The sequence below is a fragment of the Monopterus albus genome, unplaced genomic scaffold (assembly GCF_001952655.1).
Source record: "Monopterus albus unplaced genomic scaffold, M_albus_1.0 scaffold143.1, whole genome shotgun sequence".
In the NCBI taxonomy this organism is placed as follows: Eukaryota; Metazoa; Chordata; class Actinopteri; order Synbranchiformes; family Synbranchidae; genus Monopterus; species Monopterus albus.
In genome coordinates, this window is record NW_018128023.1 from 1776372 (window position 1) to 1787550 (window position 11179).

Sequence of the window (11179 nt, forward strand, 5' to 3'; positions counted from 1 at the left end):
TCTCTCTCTCTCTCTCTCTCTCTCTCTCTATATATATATATATATATATATATGTATGTAATATATTTATATATTATCTGTATATGTAATATATCTATATATATCTTATCTATATCTAACATTATTTAGGACTATCTATGTAACTACATCTATCTAGTGGTATCTATTTCTCTATGTAACTTACTATCTAGCTATCTACTGATCTATCTCTCTGTCTACAGTGATTCTCTACTAAATACACAATCTGCTACAACCCTACTAACTCTCAAAGCAACTAATGGCAACAACAGCAACAAACCAACCTGCTCTGCAAAGAAAAATTCAAATGAACGCAACTAAATATCCTGTCCCTGCACACACTCTATCCTAGTGATTCACATGACAAACCGAACCCATCAGCTGATCTGTATGACATCTGAGGCACTCAAGTGCTTCAAACGTCACTAGTCAGTGACCAAAACACACCTCAGCACAGTGGTTCGATACAATTGCTTCATGAGCTACCGCGCATGTGTCGGGGCCTCAGGTGTCAGAGGACCATCACTACACAGAGTTAGCCATGAAGGCAGAGGAGCATGGCTGGAAACTGCATGTCCACCCCATGGAGATTGGTTGTAGGGGATTTAGAGCCAAGTCACCTGTCTGTCTGCTATGTGAGTTAGGTTATAAAAGGGTGGAGCCTAACTGATAGCTCAGCAAGGTCCAGAGAGTAGCTTTGGAGCTGAAGAAAGGTGTGTGAATGGGGTAAAAATAGGTAAGTGATTTATAAATGGCAACATATTTGAGGATTATGCCTGTTAGGCTGAAGTAAATTAGCACAGGAGGACAGGCTTAGTAAAAGTGTTTACATGCAGCAGAACTTGCATTGGTGTTGGTGATAATATAGTTACAGACTCACTAGAATTGTTAATAGTCTTCTTCTGTATGACAGTCTTGGTAGAACAGTGTCAGTAGTTGGACAACTGAGTAGATCTGGCTCTCAGAGGTGCCTACCATTACAAGCCAGTTGGGCCAGCCACTGCTTAACCTGAGCAACTATAATGCAGATGCTGTGTGGCAAGCCACATACTGTAGCTGCTCTTTGCTTGGGTGAGGATAGGGTTCAGGTGTTTACTTGGTGTTGCTAATTGTGGGGCTCAGAATATTTATGATGGCATGGCCTCTTTGGGCCCAAATAATGGGTAAACATCATATGAATGCTTTCCCATTTTTTGGCACATTTAATTATTGACTGGAAGGTCCTTGCCTAATCTGCCATTTACTGTATCTTAGAATGGCATTGAGAGACTTTTGCTTGTCACTTCAGATTGCTTGGATCACAAAACATGTATAGTTGGATTGTCATTTCATTGCTGATAATAGGTTTATAACAAAATGGCAAACTACTTCAGTGGGCCTTTCTGGAACCGAGTTTGTCAAACTTTGTTGTGTTGGATAATTATTTTCTCTCCTGTTCATATTAGGTTGTCTTGTATTGAAGTTTTGCTATCATAATGGTATCCATCTAAAATAGTATAATATTTATTTATTTAAACGTTTCATTTCATGAGTAGATTCACACTGGTGTAGGTCCGATAGTCATTTAGCTATTAAAGCTACTTGAAATTTGATTGGATAAAGAGATTTTTTAAGTTACAAAACGACCCTTGTGCGCAGGGATAATATTGTGTGCTTATTTTCTGAAACTATCGTCACCATTCATGTACCAGGATTCTTCCTACGCCACACTGACGTCAGAACCTCCATGATGCATTTGAGTGATCCTGGTAAACTCGTAAATCTCATTACTATTTCTGAATAAAACAGCTGTTGTCTTTATTTCCATATTAATAACATTAAATAAATGTTAATTTAATAAAGTGGAAAAAACCCACACTGTGCTACAACAAGTATGGAAAGAAACAAATATGCTGCAGATGGGAAGCCTATGCCACCTAAAAATAATTCCAGTTTTATACTCCCCACCAATTAAAGTGGTGTCCAACGAACATAAGATCCCACAATTCTTCTCCATTACACTGTGTTTATTCTTCAGACATCTTAACCTCACACACAACTCTAACAACAACAAAGTCCAAAATGTATAGGGAAAAGTTATTATTTTGTGTATTTTCTGGAAATACACTGCTTTTAGTAGTCATACTAGTTTGCATCTCCTTGTGTGTGTGTTCTCAACATTATTATTGTTATTTTTCAGTATGACAGTGTGACTGGACAAATAACCCCCAGTGCAATACCTTCCTCCAGTGCAATACCTGTAAATACAATGTACAGATTATACGGATCCGTATAGGTCTTTTAAGTAGTCTATCTTTATTCCTATTTATCTCGTTCACAATGAGCATTCCTTTGTCTGTCTGCATTGTTTAATGCCTGTTTATTTTGCATTGTTTGCACTGTTTGTTGCTTGTTAATACTGTTTATTTTGTTATACTACACAGCCTTATGTTGGTTTACTGCTTACTTACCCCTTGCATGGGGATATGCACATGCACATTGAGAGCCGATGTACCAGAGTCAAATTCCTCGTGTGTCCGACCACACCTGGCAAATAAAGCTGATTCTGATTCTTCTTACAAGCGTAATTTTCCTTCTGAGAAATTTGTCCGACAGGACATGAAGGTGTCGACAACCTGAGGAGGCTCCTCCCCAACAACAGTTCCCGAACCCCGACGAGAATTCAAGCTGCCACATTGAAGAAGAGCAAAAAGACAACCTGACAGCGGTTTCTCCCCTTTCTCCGGGGTAGTCACGGGATTTCAATGTTCATCCTGCTCTTTGTAAGTAGCTAATGACTTAACCAATAGCTGACCTTTGGGAAGTTGGTTCTGCTCTGCTATTAAGAACAGCAGAGATTCCCAAGAGCTTGAATAAAAGTTGGGTTAAAAGTTACAAATTGTTAACTTTGGATGATTAGCACCACACAAGGGAGTTAAAGTAACGTTTAGTTCTTGGGACCAGCCAGTATGTAGCCACGTTAACGTTAGCTCGCAAAGCTGGGACAGCTAGAACGTTGGCTAGGTATCGCCAAATTGAGCAAAATTTTGTATATACTAGCATATATTTTATATCTTCACTGCGTTTATGGTCTGTGCCACTACCCTCGATTTAGTTAAATCTAACTTATATCTGGCCTAGGTGCTAAACATTGATGGGAAAGGCAAAGCACGGACCTGAGCTAGCCTGCTAGCTAATGTGGCTACGTTAGCTCGCTGTTGAGGCTAAGGCTATTTCCTATAAGACAACACTGCGACAAATAAGTTCACGTTACATCTGCATAATCTGACGGGCTTGTAATTTTTATTTTGGAACACAACCCTCTGGATATTGTAAAACGCGATATTATTGCCCAAACTGAACGTCGTCCGAAATTTCATAAAATAGGAGGTAACATTAACCCCAGTACAATGGTGCATCAGTAAAGGTAGCATTTCTTTTAGCATCTTACTTAACGTCTTCTTTGGTTGGCATTTCAACAGTTGTCTTAGTTAATTTGTACGACAGATGTTGACTAACCAGTGCCTGGGAATTTCTTCAGTATAATCATCTTAATTTGGTATTTGGCGGGGGTCTCGACACATGTCGGTATTTGTGAGAAGCCTGGCTCGAGGTAGATGGCGTCTGAACTGCCTTCCGCCCTTTGTGACAAATCTTGACCCGCAACATGGTCGACCCATTTATTTGAAAGCATATGCCAGCGTTAACGTTTTATGAAACAAAACAAAGTGGTCGACAACTCAGTATTTTCTGCCTCTCGATTATTACTTTGCCTTCGGTACCCATATTGTTTGTATTGATGTTTTATTGTTAACTACCCTGTCGTTTTACTGAGTAAATTTGTCTGGCTTTCATGTACCTAACGCTATAATTTAACCTAGTCTGGTTTCCTGAAACAGAAAGCACCCAACCATTTAACCATGTAGGCCGAAGTGAAATGAGGAAATGCACTTTGGAAGGAAGTTGGCTAGAGCAGCTGTGACACTAAAGGCCGCTGCACATTCCCATGCCTCTGTTTTCAATTTATGACCTTCCAGTGGTTTCAGTTCCTCCACTGGTAGTGAATCCTACAGGGAAGCTAATACAGATGAATAGCTTTAAACAGTTATGCTAACATGGGTGGATGAGTCAATGAGTAACTCGTGTAACAGGTAAACTAATTATACATTACTGCTTATGAATCACTACAGGGTGACCTAATTTACCTGCAGGAAGCAGAGAAGATGAGACACACTTAACACAACCATGTAAAAGTAACAGAAGTTTCTTGTTTTAATGTGTGTAAATTTCTTAACTGTACCACGTTGGATAATGCAAACAATGATGACCCACACTTGCTTCATGTAAGACTTGGATTTCACAACTCTTGCAGAGGAAAAGTCTGTGTCTTTATGTCTGTCTGAGTCTTTCATTGTGGATGTAGGTCGCTCATACTGGTGACCTGCTTTATAATCATAGATAATTGACCCATGTTGCACAGCCAAATCTAGAAATAGCGTAGCACCACTCAGAGCAGACCCTGTAGTGGAAGACAGACCTTTAACATGATACCACACTGCAAGTTACTTGGTTTTAAAATGTGATCAAAAGTGAACAGTGCTAAATACAAGTCTAAGCAACCACCAAAATGGATTGCGATCCGATCACTGAAACCACTTGCCGTGCTGGTCTGGGACGCATTTGACTAACGCTAATGTGTCCTGATGCACTACTAAACCACAAGGATATACTAGTTGTTAATAGTTTTTATTTGAAAAAAAAATTGTGAATGTGCATTTTTGTGTTTGCAACCTGCAGTAAAGGGCCTTTCTTAAAGATTCCCTCGAGATGTTTTAAGGCATGTAAAATGCGCTGCTATAATATATAGTCTAATAAATTTTTCCACAGAAATGTTCAAAAAACCTTTGAAAAGGGACTGAAAATATGTCCGGTCTTTGCCCTTTATTTTGAATTCAAAGATTTATGAATATTCAAATGTATGCAGTTGATTCCAGACATAGCTTGCTGCCCACTACGACTGCTTCTCCCAGGTGGGCCAGTGAAATCACTAGCCATTTTTGGCTAAATAAAGCTGATTCTGATTTTAGATACACATTGGACCATTACCTGGAGGAGCTGTATTTGAGAACGCAAGGACTTGGACATTAAATGTACTTTACTCTGCCAGCTCCCTAGTACAAAGTCTGTGTGAAATCTGAGTGAGGCCATGTAAGAAAGCAGCAGTGTATAGTGTGGTGTATTCACACAGCCAGCTAGTGGAAGTGTTGGTGACATCCCATCACATGACTAGTGCAAAACCAGTAAAATAAGAACATCTGAAGTTGAATATTAAAAACTGTCATTTACAATGAAGATACAAATGAAAATGTACGATGAGATTCAGGAACTTCTGTTAAGAGTTGGTGCCAGAATCGTCAGATTTAATGAATTGCAAGGGATTGGGTTGTTTCTACAAATTACAAACTTGCTACATGACCACATCTTGTCCCACCTCCTGTGAGCTCTCCCCAGCACCCCTTGCATTAAGCAAACTGAGTATTTTTGAGTAGGTGAGATAACATCTGACATGGACCATCTCTTGTAGTGTGCCGCATGTGTGAAAGGGTAATAGGGATGCTCCGATCCACCTTTTTTTGCTTCCGATACCTGGGATTCAGTATTGGCCGATACAGAGTACCGATCCGATACCCAAGTAAAATTTTTATAAAGTGCTGAATTACCTAATTAACTGTATGCATCCCTGTGCAATGCATTGGGCTCTACATGAACAATGTCATAACACTGTAAAAGAAAATAAACTAACAAATTATTCATTATTAAATTATTAAAGCAGAACCAGAGTGCAAAGAGTAATTTGACATCCAAAAGCAGCTGAATAACACAACAACTTCACTAGCTTGTGCTTGACTTTCAAAATTAAAGTGCAAGGAATTTCACATCCAGTGCAAAAGCAGCTGATAACAACATCAATCAACATAGGCACTTTGAGGTACAAGATGCACGTCCAACCAGTGTGCAGTTAAACTTAAAAGCGACACAGGGGACATTTCAGAGCTCCAAATATCTGTTGTGAAACTCACCGCTTTGACATCCTTCATCTCTTCGGAGATGTGTTTGCATGGTTTTCGGTAAAGTTCAGGTAGAGCAGTCTCGGATAAATATTTCCGCTTCACCATGTTGTACCGGGGTTCCAGGTGTTTTATAAGCAGTCTAAAGCCCTTGTCTCCAACGACAGAAAGCGGCTGCCCATCCAAAACAATGAAGTTCAGTATCATTTCAGTTATTTTCGCTGCTTTCACACTTTAAGGCGGAAATGTCTGTGTTCTTTCCTTTGTCTCTTCCAAAGTTAGTTGCTTTGTTCTGTCTCGCTTTTGTTTGTTCTGCTCATTGAACTCTGCGTGCTCATTTGGATGAAATCTCTGTAGATGCTTTATTAAATTTGTAGTGTTGTAATTCAACGTTTTACCACCACCCCTCGGAATGTTAACCTTGCATATATTACAAACAGCGACGGGACTTATTGGCGTTTCTGTCACAAAGTATCTCCAGATCGCGGATGTTCTGCCTCGCTCCATGCTGTTAGCTTGATCACATGAGGACTGAGCACACCACGTGTGGAAGATGCAACATGCTGCGCAGTCTCAGCGCAGCGTTAACTTGCCTAGCAAAAGTTTTTTTCTCAGATCGGGGCAGTTGTCGTCGATACCCGAGCTAGAATTTTATTTCATATCGACGCCGATACCCAATATGAATATCGGATCGGCGCATCCCTAAAGGGTAACTCCAGATAAAGTCTGCACCTGATTCTGCAGACATTTTCCGGAGTTCATGTGCATCAGGATACAGTGGCAACAAGGAATATGCGAGTGATTCAGCTGCGTATGTTGGAGCATCACTCAAATCAAAAATTCTGATGAGTCTGTCATTTACTAAAATCAGTGATTCGCAGACATCCCAGAATGATAAGTGTGGTTGTAATCTTAGAAGCATTGAGCTTGTGGATAGCAAAAACCAGAGTGATTTCACCATTGTTATTACATAGTGTTAACTGTATAAAGGAGGTCTAAGCTAAATGTGCAAATGGATTTACAGTCTGGCAGAGACTTTTAAAGTGTGTCAGACAGCATCTCTTTATTTTCACAGTTGATCCAAAATGTAATCCAATAGCCAAAAACTGAGACACAGGGTTATTAGCAGTAGGCTAACTGTTAGCATTCACTTAGGTTAGTATTACTAGGGTGCCAAATTTAATAACTCAACAGTGGTACGTGTCTCAAATTGTTAAATAGTAAATAAGGGTAAGAAGCTCTGGTGTCCAGTTTACATCCAAAAGCTGTGCACTCTGGCATAAAACCTTCGCTCCTACTCTTTGTTGCTGAATTTTTTTTCTGGATGTTCTGATACCAGAGGTTATAAAGTTCTCATGCACTGCTGAAATTTTTAGATAATTACATGGTGAACCATGATTGGCTTTGACATGTATGGTGTATTTCATTTTTCTTGTCAGTGTTTGAACCTCAAATTTTAAGGGGAGCAAACAGACCCCTTCCCCACCTTTAACAGGAATGAATTAGTTGTTAAATAGTAGTAGTAGTAGTAAATGCATAAATGTTTACATGATATTTTACACCAACAAAAAGGTTGTTCCTCTCCCTGTAGGTAGGATAAACAAGGATATGTGACAACTAAGGAGGTACTTAGCCTTGGTTACACTGAAGGTGAACCCAGTTTACAGTAACATGACCCCAGCTTACCAAGGAAGGTTACTGAGGGAGCAGGACACCTGTGTTGTAGCTTTCTGGCATTCAGCCCATCTAGCCACAGGATGGCTGCAAGTGTCGAAAGGCAAGGTTGAAAAGGTCCATTCCACAGTGACTGGCTTAATGGATTTGGCCAATTTAAAATCCAGTTATGCTTCTGGGTTTTTGGCTGTGGTGAGAATGGAACACAAGCTTTTAGTTTCACTGTGTGTTAGCTTGCTAAGATCCTTGGCCACAAGCAGCTATATTGTGTTGAAATCAGCCTAAAGTGGAAAGCTGGGATTAGGTGTCCACACCTTTTTTTTCTTTTTATTTCAAGCAATTACACAAAAAGCCATATATAGTTGTGCAGTAGTAGCCATGGGCACCTTGTGTATTTCTTGTCCTTTGTGTTGTTAATGAATCATGTGCTAGTCTGCATGGTGTTCGTTTACTGTTGTTGCCACAGCACTGGGATAAAGCAAAGGCACAGGCTCTGTAGCACTGGCAGTGTCTGACAGATTGTGACACCTCTTCTGGATGCTGCTGCCAGCTGAAACGATAGCAACAGGTAGGAATAGGATCTTCCTTTGTTATTGGTGTATATAGCTATCTTGTCTTGCTACAGCTGCCAGAACTACAGTTAGCAAGGGAAAACAGCCCTTTGCTAAAACATGCTATAGTAAAAATGGTGTTATTGTTATTAGAGCTGTAGCTGTTCACCTTTGCTGATTCAGAATTGTAGTTTTGAAGCACAATTCAGTTATTCCATGTAAACAAGCTTGATATGTTTTCCTGTTGCCCAGTCATTGTGTTGTTTCTGATGAGAGCTTGGACATTTCTTTATTCCATTAAGCAACTTCTTAAATGCTGCATTTTCACTTTTGCTCTGTGAATGTGTAAAGAGAGCACCATTGCTCTTCCCTGATCTCCTCACAAGGGACACCCAAATTCCCTACAGGAGCACTTGTTGCTACCATTGAGATAATTGTTGATATGGTAACGGGCATCCCGTGATGCTGCTGTCATAGGGCCAACTTAGTTTCTAAATGTCAGAAGAATTGATGTCGCAGTGGGACTCTGTACCTTTTGGCTAAAGTGTGAGCAGACATTCTGCTATCTGGGTCCGTCTGTTGCCGAGTGTCAGCCTTCTTTAGAAAAAATGTGTTTTATTTTCAGATTTATTTCAGCCTTGGCAAATGTGTTCTAATTTGAGTCTAGTAGAAAAATCTGGCATTTGAAGAATTAGTTTAACCCAAAATCCAGACATATCTTTGTACAAAAACCTTCTGTCTATATAGTTTAGCTTCACAAGAAGCGGCTACCAGATATTGACCAGAGTGAAAGTAGTTGTGGTTTGCTGGAATGTGGAAGGAACACCTTGTATTGCAATTGACTAATCAACACAGCTGTGCAGATCATTGCTCTACCTGCTGTTTTTGTGCTAAAATGCCTTTTTTTTTAAAATAATTCAGTGTTTATTAAATTTTTGAACATAAGAACAGACAAACTCTTTTCCCACCCCACCCTGTGTGTGGGTGTCAAGAAAAAGAGTACAGTCAAAAGGGTCTATAATCCTACATTGATAAATCCACTAATCCTATAGTGTCCATCCAGAACTCTGCTTCAAAAGAAGATGCCTTTATCCCAGTGGTTGAAAGTTCCTGAAATATGATTTCTAATAGTGTAATATGCCATGACCATGCCATCAAATTGTGTGGAAGAATCCAGAATCGAGTAATAGGTTGTTTTTTGTTTTGTTTTTTTTATTTTTGCTGCTGCTGACAGTCCAGGCTAACCATATAAGAGTCGCTTTGGAGGGAAGCTCAGAGGACTCATTAAGCGGGTGATAAAATGCAATTTTAGTACACATTGTCTATGATTAATTGACATGTTGTATGCAGTGTATGTAGGCTGTCATCCTGGAGCTGATTTGAGTGTTGCAAGATGAGATTATGACTTATCAGAGGAGCTCAGAGATGGCCAAATATGTGCCTTGATCAAAGTAAAAACCTTACAATCCTCTCAGGGGAGATTGCAGCTCTATTGAAAAACAATGAATGATTGGGATGCACATTACTATAAACAGAGATGTTAGTGTAGAGGCTACACTGACTGGTCCAATTTTCAATAATCTTAGCATTACCTTAAGAAAATATCCTTAAACCAGTTAACAAATGTATGGAGATAGTTGCAGTCATAACGAGTCTTTATTTTGTATCACAAAATAATCGCAAATGTATATTTAATATTTGACACTAGGCCCAGCCTTTGTTAAAGCATACACTTGTTTGTATGTTTTTTTTTTCATTCTTTCTCTTCCTTGTCAGTAGAAAATCAATTTCCTTCTGTGTTCTCATTTTTAATCCTTAGTTAAAGTCAAATATCAGTGTTATGTCTGATCTTATTTCTCTGTTCCCATGTAAGTGTTTAATTTTGTGTCAGGTGTGATTAAAAGTGCAACTAGGCCACAGCGAGGACAGAACAGGCTTTGATTCAGTTATGGTTTTCCCTTTTTATTCCCATTCCTAAGGTGCCAAGTCCTGGACTCTTTCAGTCCTCTCTAGAGACGGATTGGTCCTTGTTCCTTCTCGCCCTGCCCCTAACTGCTTTCAGAGGCTTTTGATCATCACACTGTTTATCTGTGCTCACACAGAGGTTGCAAAGTAGTGTGATATGGGCTTTGCCACATGGGAGTGTGTGCATAGAGGGTGTTGATCTCTTCATGCAAATAGAGGGGATTACATGTTCTCTCACCTCTCTTCTCCAGTCCAGTTTACATGTACATAAAACCCAGATCATTAAGTACTTCTGTCCTCGGGGAGAAGAGAGAGGTAACCTGTTGTGCTAAGTACAGGATAGAATAAGGATGTCCACTTATCAGGAGGGTCACAACATTTAAAAACAATGCTTTTTGTGTGTGTGTTTTAATATTTTCAGATTAACTTGTTTTCCTCACTTTGTACAGAAACATTGGCTACACATACAGTGGGTACGGAAAGTATTCAGACCCCCTTAAATTTTTCACTCTTTGTTATATTGCAGCCATATGCTAAAATCATTTAAGTTCATTTTTTCCTCATTAATGTACACACAGCACCCCATATTGACAGAAAAACACAGAATTTTTTGACATTTTTGCAGATTTATTAAAAAAGAAAAACTGAAATATCACATGGTCATAAGTATTCAGACCCTTTGCTGTGACACTCATATATTTAACTTAGGTGCTGTCCATTTCTTCTGATCATCCCTGAGATGGTTCTACACCTTCATTTGAGTCCAGCTGTGTTTGATTATACTGATTGACCGTGATTAGGAAAGCCACCCACCTGTCTATATAAGACCCTACAGCTCACACTGCATGTCAGAGCAAATGAGAATCATGAGGTCAAAGGAACTGCCTGAAGAGCTCAGAGACAGAACTGTGGCAAGGCACAGAT

At 39.5% G+C, this 11179-nt stretch overlaps 1 protein-coding gene and 1 long non-coding RNA gene across 2 annotated transcripts in view; one reads left to right on the forward strand and one right to left on the reverse strand.

Moving 5' to 3' along the window:
• The window catches only part of LOC109968160 (uncharacterized), an 18266-nt gene extending 14366 nt beyond the window's left edge, over positions 1 to 3900 (reverse strand). Inside the window, exon 1 of the long non-coding RNA XR_002276058.1 lies at positions 3517 to 3900. This is a non-coding gene — a long non-coding RNA (uncharacterized LOC109968160). The remainder of the gene's footprint in view (positions 1 to 3516) is intronic.
• Positions 2622 to 11179, forward strand: part of ptp4a2b (protein tyrosine phosphatase 4A2b) — a 29132-nt gene continuing 20574 nt past the window's right edge. Inside the window, exon 1 of the mRNA XM_020614221.1 lies at positions 2622 to 2780. The gene's annotated coding sequence lies outside the window, so the exon portion shown is untranslated. The remainder of the gene's footprint in view (positions 2781 to 11179) is intronic.